We start from the raw sequence: 15,032 nt of genomic DNA, 5'->3' as shown, positions 1-15,032 counted from the left end.
GTGAGAGAGAGAGAGTGAGAGCAAGCAGTGCAGGGGCAGAGAGAGGGAGTCACAGAATCCAAAGCAAGCTCCAGGCTCTGAGCCGTCAGCACAGAGCCTGACGTGGGGGTCGAACTCACGAACCATGAGATCATCACCTTACCTGAAGTTGGATGCTTAGCCAACTGACCCACCTAGGTGCCCCAGAAAATTTTAGGTCAAAATGGGATTTTACTAGGTGACCTGATCAACATATTGAACACCAGAGAAGAAAGGATTAATAAACTTGAATAATAGTCAATAAAAACTATCAAAACTGAAGTACAGAGATAAAAGGCAGAAAGAAAGCAGAAAGAAATTAAGATACCTTTAGTGACGTTTGAGATAATATCAGGTGGCCTTACATATGTGTAATTTAGAACCCTAGACAGAAGGAGAAGAAAAAATATTTGAAAAAATAATGGCCAAGAATTTTCCAAACATAATTTAAAAATAGTATTTTTTAAAAATTATTTATTTTGAGAGAGGGAGAAAGCACTAGAAGGGGAGGGGCAGAGAGAGAGGGGGAGAAAAAGAATCCCAAGCAGGCAACATACAGCACCAAGTCCGATGTGCGGCTCACACTCATGACCAACAAGATCATGACCTGAGCCAAAATCAAGAGTCAGAGGCTTAAGTGACTGAGCCACCCAGGAGCCCCCATAAATATGACCTTTAAAAAAATCAACCCATATATCCAAGAATCTCAAAAATCCCCATGTTGAATAAACACAAATAAAAACATGCTTAGTCATAGCACAACCAAACTGATAAAAATTAATACAAAAGATGGGGCCTTGGTGGCTCAGTCAGTTGAGCATCTGACTCTTGATTTTGGCTCAGGTCATGATTCCAGGGTTGTGGGATCCAGCCCTGAGTCAGGCTCTGCACTAAGCGTGGACTCTGCTTAAGATTCTCTTTCTCTCCCTTTGCCCTTCTGCTCCGCTCACATGTTCTCTCTCTCTAAAATAAAATAAAGTTATTAAAAAAAAAAGTAATGCTAAGGAAACAATCCTAAAAGCATCCAAGGACAAAAGAGAAGAAGTATGATGGCTGACTTCTCATCAGAAACAATGAAAGTGCTGAAAGACAAAGTTTAGTGTACAGTTCTATACTCAGCAAAAATAAATTTTAAAAATTAAGGTGAAATTGACATTTTTCAAATAAAACAGTTGTGAGAATTGCATCATGATCAACAGGCCTGCTGCATGTTAAAGAAAGTTTTTCATGCTAAAGGAAAATGATACCAGATAGAGACTTGTATCTACATGAAAGAATGAAAAATGCCAAAGATGATGAAAATGTGTGTAAGTATAAGGCTTTTTTCTTGTATGCTATTTAAAAAATACAATATATTTTGGGGTTTATAGCACATGCAGAAGCAAAATGCATAACAAAAATAGCACAGAGGAAGGGAAAAGGACAAACGAAAGTATACCATTGTCAAATTCTTACATTATATATGGAATATTATTGTATTAATTTATGGTAGACTCAAGGATGCATATTATAATCCCTAAAGTATAGCCAGTGAAGGAATTTAAAAACCAAACTTGACTAGGTCTCAGTCAGTTGAGTGTCCAACTCTTGATCTCAGCTCAGGTCTTGATCTCAGGGTCATGAGTTCAATCCCCACATTGGGCTCCATGTTGGATGTAAGGCTTATTTAAAAATAAATGTTAAAAAACCCTAAACTTGATTTATTCAAAATATGGATGGAAAAGAGGAAAAAATGAATAAAGAGCACGTGGCACAAACAGATAACAATGACCAAGACGGCAGCTTAAACCCAAACACAACAATAATAACATTAAATAGAAATGAACTAAATGGACCAAAAGAAAGTAAAGATAAGACAGACTGGACAAAAAAAGCAAGACCCAAGTATATGCATTTCATAGGAATTTACACTTTAATATTAAAGACTCAAATAGTTTAAAGGTATCAGAATGGAAAGTTATGCCAATTATACCATGGAAATACTAAACTTAAAAAAACAGGCTATACTAATATATGAGATACAGTAGACTTCAAGAGAACACATATTACCAGGGGCAAAGAGAAACACTTATTAAGAATAAAACGGTTAAGTCATCACAGAAAACAATGATCTCAATGTATGCACGTATCAAGAGCTTCAAAATACAAGAAGCAAAAAGTGGCAGAACTAAAGGAAGAAACAGAAATATCTATAATTATAGTTAAGATTTATAATACTCCTCTGTCAGTAAATGATGAACTCAAATCAACGAAACACCAGTAAAGATACAGAAAATTTGGGGACAACATCATTAATAAAACTAAATGTTTTTACTCTGAAAAGCACTTAGTTCAATGCATTAGAACTAAGAACACTCCACCAATGACTGTGGAAGACACATTCTTTTCAAGTGTACATGAAACATTCACAAAGACAGATTATATGCTGGACCGTAAAACAGGACTCAATAAATTTCAAAGAAGTGAAAGCATATAGATAGGTTATCTAAACACAATAAAATTCAATTAGAAACCAATAACAGAAAGATATCTAGAAAATCCTCAAATACACATAATTAAGATGTTAAACTGTGTGTGTGTGGGGGGGAGAAGTACCTCCTAGAATCAATAAACCACAGTAAATATAATCTCTCACTGTGCGAGAGAAGCATCTAAATTCTTGCTGTATCGTGTCCACTGTAAGTAACCATGGAGGACAGGGATTTTCTTAGAAAGATCAGAATGCATTCCACTGTGTTCAGTAAGTATCAAATCTTTGCCTATGCTTGTTTTCTTCATCATGAAAACTGACTGAATTTTATAGGATGACTGAAATTTATAGGATCAAAAAGAGGTTTTGGACATTTTCTAATCATATTTATTTCTAGGAGAGAGAGAGAGAGACAGCGTGAGCAGGGGAGGGTCAGAGAGAGAGGAAGATACAGACTCTGAAATAGGCTCCAGGCTCTGAGCTGGCAGTAAGCACAGGGCCCGACGTGGGGCTCGAACCCACGAACTGCGAGATCATGACCTAAGCGAAAGTCGGACGCTTAACCGACTAAGCCACCCAGGCGCCCCTCTAATCATATTAAAATTAAGTTTATACATATTAAATGTCAGATTCCATTCTAAATAAAATTTGTTTTCATTAATAGTATAGTAGGATAAAATATGGTGAATCCAAATTTGGATAGCTAGAGAACTTCTCTAAAGATTACACTATTATTAGATAAAACCTTACATGTTATACCTGAAGTCACTCAGGAGCTATTGCTGCCTTCCGTTTCCATGTAAAAACCAATTCAATACATTTACTCAAAGTTCAGGTGCCATCAGAAAGGGATTTGACCTACTACAGTTTTTTTTTTCTCTAAAAGTAGAGTATGATGGTGGGGTAGGGGATGAGGGATGAATAGGTGGAACATGGGATTTTTAGGGTAGTGAAAATACTCTTGTATGATACCATGATGATGAATACATGTCATTACACATTTGTCCAAACCCACAGAACACACAACACCAAGAATAAATCTTATATAAACTATGGACTTTGGGTGCTTACAATGTGTCAATGTAGGTTCATCACTTGCAGCAAATGTACCACTCTGATAGGAGATGTTGATAATGGGGAGACTCTGCATATATAGGGGCAGGGGTATATGGGAAATCTCTTGTACCTTATACTCAGTTTTGCTCTGAACCTTAAACTTCTCTAAAAAAAAATTAAGTCTTAATTTAAAACATGGAGTGCAGCGAAATTTTAATTTCATGTCTGACCTTTGTCTTATATACCATTTTGGAGTGTTTGTATTTCAGATTGAAGAGGAAGTAGATCTCAAGAATTATGAATTAGAGGTTAATATTATTTTGACCGGATATAGAGAAACTGATCAGGTTCTCTTAAATTTGAATATGACAACTTCACTTTGGACTTTCATTTTTATTTACCCTCAAATATTGATAAAAGTGTATCCTTTACGTTTTAAATGAAAAGGATTAATTATGTGAACCAGCAATACTTATTCTATGGATGAGGTGACAATTTCTCTGGAGGGATAAAAGGGTTTCTTTGAAGAAATGAGCACAACAATGACCTTCCAATTACACACACACAAATGTGATTTGCAAATATCAAAATCAGGGAACTTTCAGTCCTTGAATCTAGTTACGCAGCCGTTTCCACACTGACCACTCACGCAAATAAATCCTTCAATTTATGCAGAAGCCAATGTATAAAGTGAGCAGGGAGAAAAAAGGGAACTTCTCTTCCATGTCTGATAAGGTCTGATGTGAATTCTCCTTTCTCCTGTGTCTCTTTGTCAGTGACCATGATTGCTGGGCAATAAACAAAATATTTACTCAAACTCATAAATGACAAATTAATATGAAATGTGATTTGTTTTATATTTTAGCTAACATATTTTTTTAGTGATTACAGTCTGAAATGAACTGACCTTAGGCCTTTTAACCACAGCACAGTTCTAACTTGTGTGGAGCTCATTATTAGCACCTTGGAGTAATGAATTCATTCAGTCATTTCTCAATTGTATGTGGATAAATTTATACGTGGACACATGGAATCAACATGCATATAATCCAAAAGTCATTACTTGAAACCCTTTAAATGAGAGTGAGAGTAGGGGTCCTGACCATGAAGGGGCAGAGGCTTTTGGGATGCTAGTACTGTTCTTTCTTAAGCACTACCTAAGTTAAGTGTATTCACTTTGAGGGAAATCATTAAAGCTGTACTCTTGTGGTTAATGCAATCTTTTAGTCATGTGATTCTCCAATTTAAAAAGGGCTAATGTAAGAGAAAGTGTTTTAAACTGAAAACATTACATGATCTAAGCTCCATGTAATTATGGACTTCTGTCTTGTTCAGTATTCCCAGTACCTAGAACTTGGCATATGGAAAGGCTCCAACATATATTTATATGTACTAATGGTTAAAAAAGAAATCCTACTATGCAAAGGTAGAAAAGCTTATATTAAAAAAAGCAAAGATTACCCTACCCACCTCTCCTCTTCTCCAATCCTGCTTTTCAGAGTGACTGACTTTTTAACATTCTTAACTTTCTCTTTTTGATTTTCCTGGGGGTTCTTTTCATATCTCTAAATACTAAGTTTATATTTTTCTTCTTAATTTACTGATTTTAGACATTATGGGGGTTCTTGTTCTGACAGATGAGGATTGAGTTTATGTTACCAACACTTCCCTTTTTCCCTCCTGCAAATATAGTTATAGTCAGTGAGAACTTGAACCCACTCAGAATTAAAAAATTGAATTTTATATTCAATTTCTGTATCAAGCTTGCCTTCAATTTCTTTGGAGAAATATGAATGTCAGTTCATAGCAATTAATAACAAAAAGATGCAACCCCAGAAACACCTAATGTCAAAAAGAAACTTGACTAAGACCGTATATGATAACTCATAATCCAAAAATAAACAGTTCCTCATATTATCATAATGACAATCAATAACGGGAGCCTGAGTGGCTCAGTCAGTTGAGCATCTGATTCATGACTTTGGCTTAGGTCATGATCCCAGGGTCATGAGATCAAGCCTCATGTTGGGCTCCGGGCTGAGCATGGAGCCTGCTTAAGATTCTCTCTTTCCCTCTGCCCCTCCCCTGCTTATGCACATGCCCGCTCTCTAAGATTAAAATGAAAAAGGGGGTGCACCTGGGTGGCTCAGTCGGTTAAGCGTCCGACTTTGGCTCAGGTCATGATCTCGTGGTTCGTGGGTTCGAGCCCCGCGTCGGGCTCTGTGCTGGCAGCTAGCTCCAAGCCTGGAGCCTGTTCCAGATTCTGTGTCTCCCTCTATCTCTGACCTTCCCCTGCTCACACTGCCTCTCTCTCTCTCTCTCTCTCTCAGAAATAAATAAAACATAAAAAAATTTTTTTAAAGAATTGTCTTTGTACTTTATCACATGCATTTTCCTTAATTGACCTATCTCAATAAGGCAAGAAAATCTGAAGCCTTCCAAATAATACTATTACATCAAAGAAACAAATAATTTTAGAAGTAGATGGTTATTTAGCCTAGCCCTCTCATTTCTTTCAGAGAGAAAATGAAACCCAGAGAAGTTAACTGATTTGTCCAGAGCCACACCGTTTAATCAATTAGCTACCTAGTCAATATCTGCTGACATTTTGTCTAATTCTTTACTTACTCATTTAGCAAACTTTGTACTTGCAAAGTAAGATAAAATCCCTGCCCTCAAGATATTTTCTGTGCAGAAAACATAAGAAGTCAGAACATGAACTGGGAGCATATAACTATGGGGAGACCAGAGAGAATGGATAGAGGAGAGAGAGAGAAATGGCAAGGCCTGAACCATGCCTGAAGGTTGATTAGTTGGCCAGGAAGGGAAGGCTGCTCCTCACACAGGGAGGGTGTATGGCAAGGGCATTCAAAGTGAGAAAATACAGTGATAGGGAACTGAAAATTGATGTGGATGATTTGAGAAATAGGGGATGGGTGAGGAGCAAGGGTGGGAGGTGAGCTGTGCAGGAATCAGCTTGTGAAGACAACGGAGAGTCATTTCAGAAATATAAAGATTGTGACATGATCAGACTTGCACTTTAGAAAGTTGACCTTTATGCTGGAATGAAAGATGGAATAGAAGGAGATAATGAATCAGGAGGCAATGTAAAAATGAAAGGCAGAAATTCAACAAGGAAGGGATGGATTCTGGAGGCGAGGAGGAGGCTGAATGAATAGAACTTGGTGATTGGAAGAGATAAGAGAGGATGCATGTAGAATAGGTTCCTAGATTTTTGGCATGGGAACCTCCTGAATGGGCCATAGTGGGCTAACAAGTGCATTGTTTACTGTGGGGCACGGAGAACAATTGGTGGATGAGGATGACGATGGATTTGATACTGGCATACTGATGGGGATATCTATGTGAAGATACTTAAGGGGCTTGACAATAAAATTATTGTTTCTATGGCTTCTTTGAATGACTGGATTCCTTCAGTTTAACAAGTATTTAGTAAATATAGCACAATTGCCCCCCAAATCATCCATCTGTTTCAACACAGGACTGAACTACCTTTCTAAACAACTTGGACTAATTCCTATTTGGCTATTATAGTAGATTTTCTAAGAGAAATGGGGTACTTTTCCTGTCCATCATAAAAAGAACATCAGGGTAAGTGACTGCTAAGGTACTGTTTTAAAATAGTCAGGAAATATTAAATGTTTTAAAGTGTGTTCCTTAAATTTGGTTTGGGGTCTAAAATGGGAAATTTGGTAAATACATGGAGAGAAACCATAAAGATATTTTATCAAATGAATGCTACATTATGGCATGAGAGCAAGAAAGTATATTTAATTGCCAAATACCATGCTTTTGATTTTAATTTCTCAGGTGTACTGAGGTTTGCTTAATCACAACTGACTTCTAAAGTTTTTTTCAGGATAAGGGGAAATAACCATTGTTTTCAATTCATCAAAATAGGATAATCCACAATGGAGTGCCTATAAAAAAGTTCTTATCAATCTCTCTCTCCCTTTTTTCATTATGACCCTCCCCTTCTAATCCATGATACACAGAAAATTTACCTTTCCCCTGGAATTCTGATTCAGTTTCTAGATTATTTTTCTTGTTCAGATTCAAGTCACTAATAAAATTCAGGACCTGATTTTATAGAGGACTCTCCTGCTAAACTTTACTTGTACCTTCATTATTCTTCATTTTAACCAAATTTCTAAGACTCATAAATTAAAAATATACACACATACAACTTAAGTACATAACTTACATCCTTTACTATGTATTAACAGCATAATAAATGAGTGAATCAAATGAATATGGTACGACATTGGCTATGTTTTGGCTCCTGTTAGTCTATCTCCAATGAAAAGTATTTTCCCAGGCTTCCTGGTTGGCTTAAAATTAGCAGTGTGAATACATTTTTAAAACTAATCTTTCTACTGTCTAGATTTTATATTAAATATTAATTTTATATAATCCAATAGTTTTGTGTATTCCCTTAAGCACTTTCCTGAATATTCAAGAGAACCAAAAAAGTTTAATTTTTATTCTTTACTTTCTTCATGTTCCTTTTTATCTTATAATGTCCTCTGTATAAAAAGCCATTCATATTCCTTCTATCCTTTCACATCACCTTTATTTTAACATTATTTTCAAAAATTTATTTATTTATTTTGAGGAGAGGCAGAGAGAGAGAGAGAGAGAGATCTCACGAACCATGAGATCATGACCTGAGCCAAAATCAAGAGTTGGACGCTTAACAAACTGAGCCACCTAGGCGCCCCCATTTTAACTTTATAAGTCATAAAAGTGCTTGTATTATATTGAGAGCAATATACAAAATGCTATAAATTGTAAGGGATTCTTTTCCTTCGACCTCACTATCATTCCTAGCCCGTTTTTTAAAAAATAACAATAACAAAAATCACTAAAGTTTATAAATCAAGTCTTAATGATTGAACAAAATAACTGGTTAAATCCTAAAAAAATAAACCTATACCTAAGTTAAGAACTGTTAGACAAAGAAATTCTTCAAATTTCAATAAAATATGAGTCAGGAATTCATGCTAAAACATTAAAAAAATAATTATTCTCACCATTCCTAAAATTCTTGTCTTGGAAGGCATGTTTTCTGAGACAATTAAGTAATTTATTTGCACTCTTTGAATTGCAGGTGTGGGCACAGAACCAATAAATAGGTAGACTGATTATGGATTCTGTCATCACTTTTAATTTTTCTTCTTTCATGCTTGATATATGTTAGAATTGATTTCTGGAGATAAAAGATGACTTCTGGAGGGAAAGGTATGCCCCAACATTGAAAGACAGTGTCATATATTCAGTCCAAATCACATGATAAACAATAATGAGTAACAAATAATTTTTATAAATGACTGCCATTCATTATAGCATCGAATTTTTTTTAATGTTAAACACTTTCTATAGACGTGTGCTTAACTTTATGCAGGTTTTGTATATTTTAGTTTAAGCTACAAACAAGAAAATCTCACCTACAAATACTCATATATCAATAGGATTAAATCTATGAAAAATCCCTAGCTTTATTTTCCAGTATGGAGTATATGAATTGTCCATAAACTTTTGACTAATACAGTAAAGAAGAGGAGAACTTATAGTTTTGTGTTTTTGCTTATGCTTCTCTTCATGCCTAGAAGCTGTGGACTGAGTGGATTATATAATGCAACACAGTACAATTTGTCCCTCCCACAGAGGCTGCTCACAGGGAACCTACAGGAAAAATACTTGGATTATTTTGTTATTTTAACTAACAAACTCTGCTGCTATTCACTGTGAGTACTTTTGTTTCTTTAAAGTTTATTTATTTATTTTGAAAGAGACAGAGGCAGAATGAGTGGGGGAGGGGCAGAGAGAGAGAGAGGAGAAAGAGAGAGAATTCCAAGCAGGCTATGCACTGCCAGGACTGAGCCCAACACGGGGCTTGAAATCACGAACCATGAGATCATGACCTGAGCTGAAGACGTTTAACCAACTGAGCCACCCAGGCACCCAGACTGTGAGTACTTTGTTCAACAATGACAGCTTTACAGTGCACTTGTCATATAAGTAAACATTAAGTTTCTTCCTCAGTTTGTTGGCAACAGTAAAAATGACTGATTATACATATATTTGTAAACGAGTTTTAAAACTAATTTTTAAAGCCTAAATGTATATTTGTAAGTGCTTCAAAGAGAGGTTAGTGTCAAAGCCAGAATTAGGTGGGCAGCAAAGCAGAGTTTACTGAAATCAGCAATTTCCAATTAAATGGTTCCAACTCTCCCTCGGGTCAGAACACCAGGGCTGTGAGTGTTGACACTTTGCTCTTTTCTAGTCTGGATGGTACATTTCATAAACACTGTCTTAACAGAGTACATGATTAGATTTAGAGTTTCAAGGACAGTTTTCTCAAAATGCTACAAGAGAAAAATAATCAACAAAACCCTGACATAATGATGTCTTGGGTTTTATAGTGTTGCAAAATCATTAAAGCATTAAAGTGGAAAATACAGTAAACCTTGCTAACTGCCTCCTTGTTTCTAAGGTTTTCCAACTAGTAACTTTCCCTGCTCCCAATTTTTCATATGCGGTAAGTATTGAAATCTGGAAAGCTTAACATATTTTGTTTTTACTTTTTAATTGGTTAATTTCAATAGGCCTTAACAATCTCTGGATTACAAAGCAGTGGGTATAGCATTGTTTCGTTTTTTGGAGATACGAATATTGAAATTACAGTTTCAGTGGAGCTCAGAGAAATTCTAGAGTAGCCAAAAAGTTACATTTTTTTACTTGCATAAGCATCTTTTATCATTTCAATTACTTTATTACCTTGTTTCATAAGTCCCTCTAAAACTTGGAAACTAAAAGCCATTTTTCCCCAGTTCACAGACTCATCTTTCAGAATGAAATGTTTCCTTTTGGAAGGCACTGGATACCTTTTAATCAAATGCTCTTTAGATAGGAATATAGTATTTAGGAAGCAAGAATTAGTTTTGGGGGTTCTTTCTTCCCAGAAGGCAAGGCAAAATAGTGTAATTTTTGTTCCTTGCAGAAAACAGCTGCCCTATTTTTGAACAAAACAAAATAAAACTTATGTCATTCATTCATCGCAAAATAGTTATTGATTACCTACTATGTACCAACAAGCACAATGCTGAATGTCAGATATGCCTTTGTCAGTATAAATTAGATCTGTTTTCTTTTCAACTGGAACTATAGGATTTTGATTCTTTTAGATAGTTCTTTTCCCGTCCTTTGTATTATTTTTTCCTTTCTATTATTTAAAAAAAAATAATTAGCCTCTTAATAAGCCATGCAGAATCTTTACTTTCTTCTTTAAAGCTCCACCAATCAGAACCTTTTTTCACCAATTAAGTAAATGGAGTCTATAAATAGTTTCAACTGATTAATATATGTTGAAAGTATGGGCCAGAATAAAAGTTGGTTATAAGATTTTTGACCTACTGGTGAACTATAAATAAAAAGTAATAAGCCAATTTGTAATGGGAATTAAACTATCCATTTCATTATTCTAATTTCAAAAATAGGCAACAAATTAAAGCAGATGAAACTTGTACTGCTGATAATTAAATCTACTAGTTATTACAGAAAATAAGAATAATTAATTTCTTTTTAAAATTTAAAATACGATGATATTTTTATGAATAATACTCTAAACAAATATTTTCATTCATAATGTACTCTTGAGGATTCAATAATCTTTAACAATCACATCTTCTATTACTTTTGTGTAAAACAGGCCTTGGAATATTTGTAGTGAAGCAATGAAATACTATTTCACAAGTTATTTTCCAAACAATTAGCTGATTTTCAAGGGAAAGTCTGTCAGCCTCACTTGAAATATGAAAGACAGCACATTAATTTGTACCCAGGAACACCCTCTCTAATACAGCAGAGACCAAAGGTATAAAGGAAGTTTATTATCATGGAAAGAATGTTATTTTTTTTTCATCTAAGAGTGAGGCACTAGATACTCATTAATGAAATATTACAAAGACAGGAGTCTCCGTTATGTTACTGTATTAACTCTACCAAACCCGTGGTTTCAAATATTAATCTTTATTGTTTAAAAAAAGGTCAAGGAGCCAAACTAACCTGTAGGGCTGTGCTACAAGTCCGAACATTCCTTCCTAAGGCTGAACGCCTCTAGTTCTTAAAAATCCTCAAGGTTTTCTAAGAAGTGTCGGCGTCAACTCATAGAGGTTCTAAGGAGTGACAGGGTCAACTCATGGGGGTACGTATGCTTCTGATGGTTTACCTGCTTACCTCTAAGGCAACTACTACAGGTGAGTTCAGTATTTATGGGAGGTGCAAGAGTGAAAATGAGAATCAATTCCCAGGAAGCAGCATAAATTGCTTCAGTGTGGTTTACTGGTCTCCAAGAAGCAGTTGTCAATTAGCTCCTACCAGACATAAATGTAGACGTAAAAGGAGAACGTTTCAAAATGTCCTCTAACACTAAAATTCTTTTTTTCCTTCTCTTCCTTCTTCTGTTCTAACAGCGTATAACAATCAAGCCACCATAGATGATTCATACTATAAACAGAAAACCAATCAAACAATCTCTGTACTAAAAGTAAAGAAAATTAGTGAGAAATTTTGCATAGCCATTGATTCTAATATATCCATTCCTGCTAATGTGATTCTTGTTCAGTCTGAAGACCAGAAGAGCATAATGTGAATATTTACTCTATTGGTTAAATTATCGTGCCACGTCCAGATACACTTTGTACTGCAGTTATCGCTATGCTCAGAACAGCATATCTACTAAGAAGTTCTGAAGAAGAAAAAGATATGTTGACTACTTTATCAAAAATCCATATGGAAACTCATATTTTTCAGACTTCTTATTTTAAAATGTCAATACTGCCTTGGCTTCTCCCGAGTTCAAACTAATTGAAGGTTATGAAGTAACCACTTCCCCCCTAGAAGCCAGAACTTTCACCTCTTCTGAACAGGGGAATACCTCTCATAAATTAGGTAAAAAATAAGATCTTGCTGATTGAATGATAGTCCAAGATTCCTGCAGCCTGCCATTCCTTATCTAGATCTTCTATCTACCACAATGAGCCATCCCTGAAAGTCAAGCCAGTAACTTCATCAATTATCTGGAAGTTTGAAAGCAGTAGTAAAAACAACCTGCCTAAATGTTAGTTTCTTAAACCAGCCTCAGTGTGTTCCCAGGAACATGACAAGAGAAATATAAGGAATATGATCACAAAATCGAAAAGTTCTGCCAATTTCAGGCTGAGCGTTCACCAGCGGCAACTCAGTCATCACAGATGGGCTTGTTTAAGAGGCAGAAGTAAGAAGGAAGTGCAAAGATCAAAGCAGTGCTTACAAAGGGGAAGGACTATTTTTGTATACATACTCCAGTATTTACTAACTTGGTTTGAAAAACAGGGTGTTTATTCAGCCCATCAGAATGACAACTGCGGAACATTAGATCAAACTGAAATTTGGAAACAAAGACAAGAGGTTTTCAAACCCTAATTTTCAAACCCACCAAACCCTAACTGGGTTATGGTATTTCCTTTAAAAAGTCTTTCAGACACGTTAGAAGTGATTTACTATTCACAGCAAGCAGTATTTCGGTGCCAGCATTAAATCTACACATAATGAGCCTTTCTTTGTGTTCACATTTGTCCAGTAAGCTGTGGCCCAGGAAGACATTTTATCTAAACAAGCTCCTGAGGGCATTGAGGAGTTGCAGGTATATTAATATGGATGAATAATTTCAGGAGATTTCATGTTTCCGTTTCTGATACATGTTCAGCTCCCCTTAGCAATTTAATTACACAATAAATGTAAAACTCTACAGGAAACAAATCTTTGTATTTCCTGTCTTCCCAGGTTCATAAGCTCAAAAAACACTTTGTTTTAAATTGTTTACATACTTTCTTTACTGCATCAAACAGTTAAAGGATTCATGTCTAGAAAGCACAATATTAAAATTAGGAAAACAACATACTTCAGTTTAGAATTTTATTTCAATCAAGATTCCCTTTTAGTTTTAACAAACACTAGGCAATTTAAATTACTCAGGAATAGTCAATTGAAATATTTTGCTAGAAAAAAAATAAGCACTGAACATCTTAATCCTAAGCTTCAGGGCTTACCAAAGGTCACCAGTTTACAGAACATTTGTATGCCAGAGTTATTAAATGTTTTGGTAATACTACAGTCATTTTCGCAGATTATGGGCTTTATAACAATACCTTTAAGTTAAATATAGTTATTTAATAAGCTGCAATGCTGAAACACCCTACTTAACAAAGTCCATGAAAATGTCTTAAATCTTGATAATCAAATACTGTGTCATCAAGTCCCAGTTAGGTTTCGCTATAGGCCAATAAATCAGGGCCAACATTTCCATTGGTATCTATTTTTAAGGACCGTAAGAAAACTTGTGTTTAGGGTCGGCTTTGTTTGTATCATTATTTTTGTTTTGGAGGTCATGCATGACACACGGAGCCGTTGTCCAAGTGCTTTACATAATCAGTGCCTAAAAAGTGCTCTAAGTAGGTAATTTCTTTTCTCAAATGCCAGGCCCTGTAGGGTCAGTACCAGGCCTTCCTTATTTTTTTGAAAAGTAAGGTACAGATCCTATAGTAGGTGGATACGTTGTGTTCTGGTTGGGGTGTGCGTGTGAAGTGGGGGCTTCTTTCCGAAGCAGGGGATGAAGGAATAAGGGTGTTTTATTCAATTTGGGGGCGCTGGGGAGGGCTTTCCCAGTCAAGAGCACTGACAGACACTTCTGCTTTCATTTCATGGAACGCCCTTAGGTGAAATCTGGTTCAGCACTGCACCAACCACCTTCCCCTCTCCGAAGCGCACCTCAACCCTCAAGCCACCCGACAGGACTGGGTAGGGGTGAGGGTGAAAATTTAAAAAAATAAAAAGTTTGTCAGAATCCCCCCCCTGCTTCCCGTTCCCGCCTGGCGCTGGGACGCGAGGAGACAGGGCGGCCCGGGCAGCCGCGGCCCTCTGGCCAACCGGCCCCGGCCAAGTCCAGATGTGCCTTTCGCCCCTCTCGCCAATCCCATGTGCCTCCCAACTACTGTCAACCTGGTCCTGCGTCCGGTCTAGCCCAGCGGTTAGCGCAGGAATGAGGAAGTCTGAGCAGGGCTAGAGGGGGTGAGGGGCGGGTAGGTGGCGGGACTCGGGCCACACGTCCCCGGCGTGGCCCCCACTTGCCCGAGTTCGGCTTACCCTGGTGGCGAGTCCGCGCTCGGCCTCCCTGCGCCTGTGGGCTCCCCTCCCGGGCGGCGAAGGGCCTGCGGGCCGCGGAAGGAAGAGGCGGCGGCNCAGCGCGTCGCCGGGCCGCTCCGGTGGCGAAACCTCCTCTTCCTGCCCCGGCTCGCTGGTGCACTTCTCTCTCTTTCTCTCTCGCTCACTCTCTCACTTCCTGGCTGGAAATTCCCACTGACGTCGAGAGAGAAGACAGACAGACGGACACCCGCGCGCACGCAGCGGGGGCGGGAGGTGGGGTCGC

General features: G+C 37.1%; 1 protein-coding gene across 2 annotated transcripts in view; it reads right to left on the bottom strand.

Annotated features, from left to right (window-relative positions):
* The window catches only part of NFKB1 (nuclear factor kappa B subunit 1), a 115,644-nt gene extending 100,806 nt beyond the window's left edge, over positions 1–14,838 (bottom strand). For both annotated transcript variants that reach the window (XM_077755750.1, XM_077755751.1), the window contains exon 1: positions 14,750–14,838. The gene's annotated coding sequence lies outside the window, so the exon portion shown is untranslated. The remainder of the gene's footprint in view (positions 1–14,749) is intronic.
* Between the last annotated feature and the right edge of the window lie 194 nt (positions 14,839–15,032).

The sequence above is a fragment of the Crocuta crocuta genome, unplaced genomic scaffold (genome assembly GCF_008692635.1).
Source record: "Crocuta crocuta isolate KB4526 unplaced genomic scaffold, BGI_CrCroc_1.0 scaffold92, whole genome shotgun sequence".
In the NCBI taxonomy this organism is placed as follows: domain Eukaryota; kingdom Metazoa; phylum Chordata; class Mammalia; order Carnivora; family Hyaenidae; genus Crocuta; species Crocuta crocuta.
The sequence above is the reverse complement of the archived record's forward strand: the minus strand, read 5'-3'. Positions and strand labels throughout refer to the sequence as shown.